At 46.4% G+C, this 9454-nt stretch overlaps 2 pseudogenes across 2 annotated transcripts in view; both read left to right on the plus strand.

Moving 5' to 3' along the window:
- Positions 1–7319, plus strand: part of LOC105555141 — a 25789-nt pseudogene extending 18470 nt beyond the window's left edge. Inside the window, exons 4-5 of the transcript XR_001008428.1 lie at positions 3193–3317; positions 6708–7319. The product of XR_001008428.1 is annotated as an ADP-ribosylation factor 2-like (transcript). The remainder of the gene's footprint in view (positions 1–3192; positions 3318–6707) is intronic.
- Positions 7320–8065: 746 nt separating this feature from the next.
- Positions 8066–9454, plus strand: part of LOC105555148 — a 4183-nt pseudogene continuing 2794 nt past the window's right edge. Inside the window, exons 1-2 of the transcript XR_001008430.1 lie at positions 8066–8113; positions 9006–9128. The product of XR_001008430.1 is annotated as a putative uncharacterized protein encoded by CRHR1-IT1 (transcript). The remainder of the gene's footprint in view (positions 8114–9005; positions 9129–9454) is intronic.

The raw sequence follows: 9454 nt of genomic DNA on the forward strand, positions 1-9454 counted from the left end.
TAATCTGGCTTCCTTAGTTATGATGAGAGACCAGAACTGCTGATAGCATATGAAATCTTCAGGGGAGTTTTGAATGTTTTTCATTTTTTAATCTGATATGATGTAGCAGACATGACATTGACTCACGCGTAAGCCCCAAACATGCCGAAGCCGCGGGAACTCTCTATCAGCCATAGCAGGCTGCTCTGGAGCCGTGGGTTCAGGCAGCTGTTGAGTGGGCCTGGGACGCACGGAGGGAAAGGGAAGAGGGCCAGCACTGGTTTAGTCTCCTGGACATAGTCATGAAATCTCATTGTCAGAGGAAACCAAGAAGTCATCTTATCCTGCTGCTGTTTTCCTTCCAGGGTCTCTTCTGCAGGGTCCCCATGACTTGTGACTGAAGCTGTGCACAAACAAACGTCTCCAGGGACAGCAATGCCTTCTGAGGCAGCCCATTGCATCTTCATCTGCTGACACTCTGTTAGGCTGACTTCTGTAGTTTTCACCACTGATCTTCAGTCCACCTCACAGAGCTCTATAAAATGCTTGGATCCTCTTTACATCATAGACTTTCAGCTACTTGAAGATAGCCATCAGCCCCTCATGAATCTTTTCTCCAGGTAAAATCTCCAGTTACAGCAGCTGGTCTTCATATGGCCGAGTGTCGAATGCCTTTGCTCTCCTGGTCATTTTTTGAATTTCTTCAGTTTGCCCATGTCTCAGAGTGTGGAGTCCAGCACTGCCTGTGTAATGTTCCCAGGATGTTCTGCCTGATATAGAGTAAGCCTGGTGTCACCCATGTCCTAGGAACTGAGACCCCATCACTACTGGTGATGCAGTCTAGGATCAAACTGTTCTTTTGGCAGCCACTTCACATTTTTGTGTTAAGGGCTTACTGTTAGCCAAACACAATTTTTTTGTTTTTTGTTTTTTTGTTTTTTCCGAGACAGGGTCTCACTCTGTCACCTAAGCTGGAGAGTAGTGGCACGATCTTGGCTCACTGCAACCGCTGCCTCCTGGATTCAAGCAATTCTTTCACCTCAGCCTCCTGAGTAGCTGGGACCACAGGTGTGCGCCACCACACCCGGCTAATTTTTGTATTTTTAGTAGAGATGGGGTTTTGCCATGTTGGCCAGGCTGGTTTCGAACCCCTAACCTCAAGTGATCTGCCCACCTTGGCCTCCTGAAGTGCTGGGATTACAGGCGTGAGCCACCACACCTGGCTAACAGATTGTTGTTACCATTAATGTCACGTGAACTACCGCCAAGGGCGTCTCCCCTTCCTGTTCTTGGAGGATGTGTTGGATGCTTCCTGTGCCCCTCCCTGGAGATGCTTTTGGCCCCACAGCTTCCTCCAGCCAATGTAGTAGTGACTGGGTCTGTGCAGGCTTTGGTCACCCTCACTCAGGCGTGATGGGGTGATGCCTTTCTTTGGCCTGCCCCAGGTATCTTTTACTTCCTGGGATGTATCCGATGCTATAGTATGGGATGCTGCAGAGACTTCCAGCACCAACCCCGTGGAGTTGGGCTTTATTTCACAGGTTGAGGGCACCATCCTCCACAAGAATCCCCAACTTCAGCCACCAGCTGGCAGTAGGTTTGGGGGTCCTCAGACCACCCTCACTTCTGGCCAGATGGCTACGAATTTGGCGATTTCCACTACCCCCTCAGGTTTGATCATTTGTTAGAATGATTCACAGAATTCAGGGATGTACCATTACATCCCATCCCTGATGTACAACTGTACAATTACAGTTTTATTAATTGATCAATAAAGCAAAAGGATGCAAATGAGCCAGTCAAAGGGAAAGACACATAGATCTGGGAGGGCAGCAAACACAAAGCCTTCAGTGTTCTTCCCTGTGGAGTCAGGGGCCGTTACCTTTCCAGCACATCGACGCGTGACAATGTATAGAGTATTGCCAACCAACGACATTCTCCTGAGCTTCAGTATTCGTCATTCTTATTGCGGCTGCATCGTATAGGCACAATTGATTGAATCATTGGCCATGTGACTCAAACTTTAGCACCCTCATTTTTCCAGAGGTGATCTTGTTAGCATAAACTATCTAGGGGCCCGTCCTGAGTCATCTTGTTAGCATCAACTTACAGATGTGCGCCCGCCATGATAACAAAGACACTCCTATCATTCTGCAAAGTCCAAGAGTTGAGAGGCTACCTTCTAGAACAGCCAAATTCATTACTATACAGATGCTCTAGGAATCTGTTGGTGTTCATACCAGTGTGACCCAGAAGTGTGGGTGGCCTAACACCTGTTGAGTTGTTCTTGACTAACAGGGAATGGGTACTGAAGGATACTTGTTTCCTCTTTTGTCTCCTGGGTGGACAGTTCTGACGGGCATTTGATATGGCTTCTTAGAATGTCCAGCAATAGCGAGCACTGGTCCCACAGTGGGGGCCCAGCTTGATAACTTCTATTGTCTGTCCCTTCTTCCCTGTTTTACTTCCTCAGGCCCTCATTCCTGCTCCCTGGGATCACTTCCCAAAGAAAGTACCTGCACTTAACCTTTTGTCTCAAGTTTTGCTGTAGAGAGCTAGACCTAGAATGCTGTTTATTATAATAAACTTTACATGTTTTAAAAAAACAATGTTTTGGCCAGGCGGCGTGCTCATGCCTATAATCCTAGCACTTTGGGAAACTGAGGCAGGCAGATCACCTGAGGTCAGGAGTTCAAGACCAGCCTGACAAATATGGTGAAACCCCGTCTCTACTAAAAATACAAAAATAAGCTGGGTGTGATGGTGTGCCTATATCCCAGCTAATCAGGAGGCTGAGACAGGAGAATTGCTTGAACCCGGGAGGTGGAGGTTACAGTGAGCCGAGATCATGCCACTGCATTTCAGCCTGGGCTGCAGTGAGACTCCATCTCAAAACCAATCAATCAATCAATCAATCAATCAATTAAAAAATAAAAAACATGTTTTTTTCCCTGATGTGGAAATTAAGTGATTATAAAATGAGACTAACTTTTTCAGTATATATTCTTGTTGTTAATATGGTACAGAGCTGTGATGCTTCTGCAAAAGGTGAGTTGAGTGTACAGCAGGCCTCCTAACTCTAGAGATGATGTATCCTTCCATATTGATTGCCTTTGTGAAGTCACACACACAAGCAGGGAGAAGCCGTGAAGATACATAAACAGCTGTGTTTTCCAGGCTCAGATCACTAACATGCTCGTGATTTCTTTCTAGGTCTGATTTTTGTGGTTGACAGTAATGACAGAGAGCGGATTGATGAGGCCCGGGAAGTACTAACTTACTTATTAGAGGAGGATGAGCTCAGAAATGCAGTTTTATTGGTATTTGCCAATAAACAGGTATGTTGTTACTGACTTTCTGAATGCTGGAACTGAAATTTACTGCCAAATGTCTCACTTATGAATGTAGACATTTAAATGAGATGTCTGCCTCCCTCTCTCCAGTCCCAACCATAATGTCTCCCACCATCTCCTTGCTAGAATATCTTTTTCTTACTGAGACAGAGTCTGTTGCCCAGGCTGGAGTACAGTGGTGTGATCTCAGCTCACTGTGACCTCCACCTCCCAGGTTCAAGTGATTCTCCTGCCTCAGCCTCCCAAGTAACTGGGATTACAGGCATGTGCTGCCATGCCCTCCTAATTTTTGTATTTTTAATAGAGACTGGGTTTCGCCATATTGGCTAGGCTGGTCTTGAACTCCTGACTTCAAGTGATCTGCCCACCTTGACCTCCCAAAATGCTGGGATTACAGGTGTGAGCCATCGAGCATCTACTAAGTTCCAGACTTGGTTTTAGGCTTAAACTAAGACAGACAAAATCCTCGTGTTCATGGAGTTTACGTTGCTAGTGGGAAGAGAGTCAACCAATAAATAAAATGTAATGTGCCAGGTGTGGTGGCTCATGCCTGTACTCCCAACATTTTGGGAGGCTGTGGCAGGGGGATCACTTGAGCCCAGGAGTTCAAGACCAGCCTGGGCAACATAGTGAAACCCCATCTCTACAAAAAAGTACAAAAATTAGCTGGATGTGGTGGCATGCACCTGTGGTCCCAGCTATTCAGGAGGCTGAGGTGGGAGGATCCCTTAAGCCTGGAAGTTCGGGGCTGCAGTGAGATGAGATTATTCCATTACGCTCCATCCTGGGCTACAGAGTAAAACAAATAATAACACGTGTCAGATGGTAAGTGTTGTGGAAGAAGGAAAAGCATAGTAAGGGGGCAAGGTAGGTGTGGGAAAGACTGGGAATGCCTCTCCGATAAGATGACATCTGAGCAGAGACCAGAAGGCCGGGAGGAAGGGAGCCACACGGTTCTAGGAGCAGCATGGCAGCCAGCGCAGCTGGAACAGAATGAGCGGGGGAGAGAGGAGATGAGATTGGATCATATAGGGCCTGTTTTGGAGGAGGAAAAGGGCTTGTACATAAATGTAAAACAGTAAAAGAAACATGGGAGGAAGACCAAGCGTAGAACTATCCAGCCTCAGGACTCTGAGCTAAACTAAGCATGAAAAAGAAGGTAGAAAGAACCATGTGGAATTGTACCAGCCTGAGATGACCACTGTCACATTCTGACATCCTTCCTTCACTTTCTCTTCCATGAGTGCATTCATTACGTAATTGAGATCATACTGTTTTGACAATGTTGCATCCTGTTTTATCACTTTAGATTTATCAAATTGTCTCTTGTTATCCAACTCTTTGTAGACATGATTTTAAATGGTCAATGGATCATCATTTGTACAACTGTTACTCCACTGTTCAGGTTCAGTGTCAGTCCAGAGTTTGCACTAGTGAATATATGACTATTAAAGAAAGAAAATGAATCTGGAGTGTGTGTGTATGTGTGTGTGATTTTTTTGTTTTGTTGTGTTTTGAGACAGGGTCTTTGTCGCCCAGGCTGGAGTGGAGTGGTGTGATCACAGTTTACTGCAGCCTCGAACTCCTGGGCTCAAGTGATCCTTCCTCAGCCTCCCAAGTAGCTGGGACTGCAGGCACATGCAACCATGCCCAGCTAATTTTTTAATTTTTCTTTTTTTTGTTTTGTTTTGTTTTTTGACTCACGCCTGTAATCCCAGCACTTTGGGAGTCCGAGGCGAGCGGATCGGGAGATCAGGAGATCAAGACCATCCTGGCTAACATGGTGAAACCTCGTCTGTACTAAAAATACAAAAAGTTAGCTGGGCGTGTGGCGGGTGCCTGTAGTCCCAGCTACTTGGGAGGCTGAGGCAGGAGAATGGCATGAACACAGGAGGCGGAGCTTGCAGTGAGCCGAGTTCACCCCACTGCACTCCAGCCTAGGCAACAGAGTGAGACTCCATCTCAAAAAAAAAAAAAAATTTTTCTTTGTAGAGCTGAGATCTTGCCATGTTGCCCAGGCTGGTCTCAAACACCTGTGCTCAAGCTGTCCTCCCACCTCAGCCCTGCAAAGTGCTGGGATTTCAGGTGTAAGCTACTGTGCTTGGTGCCTTTGTTGTTTTCAGTGATAAAAACAGAATGTTCTCATGGTATAAATACGCATACACTTCAGAATATTCAAGTGAAATAGTCTAGTGCTACTCTTCATTGTTAAATTTATTCTTTCTCTTTCCAGAAATCCAACTTTCTCTGCCTGTGTAAGCAATTGTATGATTGTGTTCTTTCACTTAGCATATCTTGGAAGTCCTTCCATATCAGTACATCTACAGCTACTTTGTTCATTTGTTTGTTTGTTTGTTTGTTTGTTTATTGAGATGGAGTTTCACCCTTGTTGTCCAGTCTGGAGTGCAATGGCGCTATCTTGGCTCATCGTAACTTACGCCTCCTGGGCTCAAGCAATTCTCCTGCCTCAGCCTCCCAAGTAGTTGGGATTACAGGCATGCGCCACCACTGCTGGCTAATTTTGTATTTTTAGTAGAGACAGGGTTTCTCCATGTTGGTCAGGCTGGTGTGAAACTCCCAACCTCAGGTGATCCACCCGCCTTGGCCTCCCAAAGTGCTGGGATTACAGGTGTCAGCCACCGTGCCCGGCCTTACTTTGTTCTTTAATGCTGATTTATTCAAATTTAGTTTGAGCTTATTCTGTGCCACGCACATTTTGAGGCACTTGGGATACATCAGAGGACAAGATAGATCAAGATTCCTGCCCTCGTAAAGCTTACATTCTAGTTAGGGGAGACAGACAGTTAATAATAAATATACTTAAGTAAGTAAATGTCATGATACAGTAACGTATGGTGAGTGCCATATTGAAAAGATGGAACCGACCACTTCGGTGAGGTCTCCAGTCCAGGAGGCTTTGTGGACCGTAAGGACTCTGACTCGCATCCTGAGAGAGGGGGAGCTGTTGCAGTTTTGATAGAGGAATGATTCAATCTGATTCACTGGTGGCTTGGTTGAGAATAGGCTTCACGGGATCCACAGCAGAGAAGTAGGGAGGCCAGTTAGGAAGTTATTTCAGTCATCCAGGTGAGAAGTGATGTGGCGTCAGGTTGGGGTGACAGCTGTGAAGTTAGTAAGTGGTCAGATTCTGGATAAATTTTGATGGTAGAGCCATTAGGAGTTCCTGACAGATTGGCTGTGACATTGAGAGAAAAAAAGCTAGGACAATTTCAAGCTTTTTGACCTGAGCAACTGGAAGGTTGGGGTTGCCATCGACAGAGAAGACTGTGGGTTTGGGCACATTTAGCAGGGAAGAGCATATTTCGCTATACGGATACAACAGTAAACATTGACTTTTGAATGTTCTTTTTCAAGGATCTCCCTAATACTATGAACGCGGCAGAGATAACAGACAAGCTCGGCCTCCATTCCCTCCGCTACGGAAACTGGCACATTCAGGCTACTTGTGCCACTACCGGACATGGGCTTTATGAAGGCCTGGACTGGCTCGCCAACCAGCTCCAGAACCAGAACTGACCAGAAGGATCTATTCTTTGTGCCTTGTGGCCACATCGGCTGGCCTCTGCTGCGTGCACGTGTACCTGTGTGCTGGGAGTGGAGGCAGCTTTCTCACAGTGCCTTATCCATGCCATAAGAAAAGCAGGTTACATTTTAAGAAACCCAGTGTTAAGTTTTAAACACCACCTTCCATTTCAGTAGCTTTAATGATCATTTTTGCAGTTGATGGAGAAGTCCAGAGGGCTTGCTAGTGCTCGAAGGCCAGAGCGGGCTTCATGGTGGAAAGGAGGAGGAGAATTGGAGTGGGAACTGAGTTCAGCTGTTGCAATCCTGGTCTGGCATCTGGAGTCCTGTTAGTCTTTGGTGTCCTTTCGTAAAAAGGAAGGAATTGTCATTCTTTTTTTTTTTTTTAAATCATATTTTTACTGTACCTTTTCATGTTTATTTTTTATTAAAAATTTTCTTTTTTTTTTTGAAACAGCCTCCCACTCTGTCGCCCAAACTGGAGTGCAGTGGTACGATCTCAGCTCACTGCAACCTCCGCCTCTCGGGCTCAAGCAATCCTCCCACCTCAGCCTCCTACAGGTGTGCACACCACACCTGGGTAATTTTTGTACCTTTTGTGGAGATGGGGTCTCGCCATGTTGCCTGGGGTGGTCTCTAACTCCTGAGCTCAAGGGATCCACCCACCTCAGCCTTCCAAAGTGCTGGGATTACAGGCATGAGCCACTACGCTCCCCAGAAATCGTCATTCTTTACCATCACTGCTGGAGCTAGCAGCTCACTCTGCAGTGCTTTAAAGCAAATGATCCTCAGGAAAGAAAAGGTACTTGCTTATTGCAGGTGTGAAGAGGTTAAGATTGGTGGAACTTTTCCCTGACGTTGTATTTTAGCCCAGAGTTCCTGATGTAAGATGCTTTATTTAAAGATATCAGTGAGCTTTTTCACTGGCATGTCAAGACTTCATAACACTAGGAAGGTATCCAGCCTTTTCCATATGCTAGTTCCTTCCCTTATTTGCCAGATGGGGACCCCGTGGGGAGGTGACCCAGTGTGAGGCCGAAGCTCTTTCCCAGAGCCCCACAGGCCAGCGGAGGGTCGTGTCTGCGCTCTGGCCATCACCGTCTGGGGTCTCGGTCCTCTGTGACTGCAGCTCCCACATCCCTGCTCTGAGATAAATGTTCTTCCCGTGAAGCAGACGGTTCACTTTTGGGATGGCGCTGTCCCCAGGTTTGGCTGTCTCAGTCCAGATGATGGTTTTGGTTAGTTTCCATTCCCAGAACCACATGCCTATGAGTTCTGAGAGTTTGTGACAGACTCAAGGGGCTAATTTGAGAGATGTGAGATTCCCAGCTACCCCTGGTATTGCCCCCGAGTTCGTGGCAAATTTCACTATGGGAGATAGCTCTTGTCAAGACCAAGCTCCACCACATTGCCTCCCTCTTTTGGATGGCCATGGCATCTCATGAACCACCTGGAAATGTGTTTTATGTTGTTCTTCAAATATTAATAAAAATGTCCTGGAGAGGAGGTTCACTGAGTGGTCTAGAGCTCGTTTATCCAGACAACTGTTGGCCACATTAATACCTAAGCACTTCTACTACTTAACCTTTTTTTTTTTTTTTTTTTTTTTTTTGAGATGGAGTCTTCCTGTATTGCCCTGGCTAGAGTACAGTGGCGTGATCTCGGCTCACAGCAACCTCTGCCTCCTGGTTCAAGCGATTCTCCTCCCTCAGCCTCCTGAGTAGCTGGGACTACAGGCATCTGCCACCATGCCCGGCTAATTTTTATACTTTTAGTGGAGACAAGGTTTCATCATGTTGGCCAGGCTGGTCTTGAACTCCTGACCTTGTGATCTGCCCTCCTCAGCCTCCCAAAGTGTTGGGATTACAGGCGCGAACCACCGCACCTGGCCTCCGAGAAATATTTAGGTTGTACACCTCAAATGGGCAGGGACTGTGTCTTTCACTTTTGTATTTATGCTACAGTGTACCTAGTACAGTGCCAGCCCTCGTTAAATACTTACTGATTGCTCAGACAATAAAGACCTTGCTTTGGAAGGAGGAGAGGATAGCCATGTGCTTCTGAATGTCTTGAGCTTTTCGAAATCTCTTTCCCCATCCAGTTTAGCAGAGTTTCTGTTGAAACTCCTAGGCTGTGTTTATGGAGGAAAAACTCAGAGGTGCTGTCCTGGCCTTAGGCCCTGGCAGTACGCCTTGCTGGGACTTTTCACAGCACATCCACTACAGCCTTTCCCACACTGTGACGCTGGAGCCGGTGAGTCAGAGTAAGTGTAAGTGGGGAGCAGTTTTCAGTACAGTAGTTTTGAGGAAAGACTTGGGTCCCTGAAAGCCATGTTTGCATCCCTGCCATGTCCCTCACTGGCTGCTAGCCTCAGGCCACTGACTCTTAGCCTCTGTATTGTGGAGCCTCAGTTTGCCTAACTGTTAAATGGGGATACTGATTCCTGCCTCATAGGGTTATGAGGATTAAATGTCTCCTACCTTTGAATGTCTTGCTCTGGTGTTTCCCTGGAGATATCTTGTCCAAGTATGAACAGCAGTGCTGGCCACAAACTCATCAGCATTATTATTATTATTATT

The sequence above is a fragment of the Mandrillus leucophaeus genome, unplaced genomic scaffold, assembly GCF_000951045.1.
Source record: "Mandrillus leucophaeus isolate KB7577 unplaced genomic scaffold, Mleu.le_1.0 Scaffold670, whole genome shotgun sequence".
In the NCBI taxonomy this organism is placed as follows: domain Eukaryota; kingdom Metazoa; phylum Chordata; class Mammalia; order Primates; family Cercopithecidae; genus Mandrillus; species Mandrillus leucophaeus.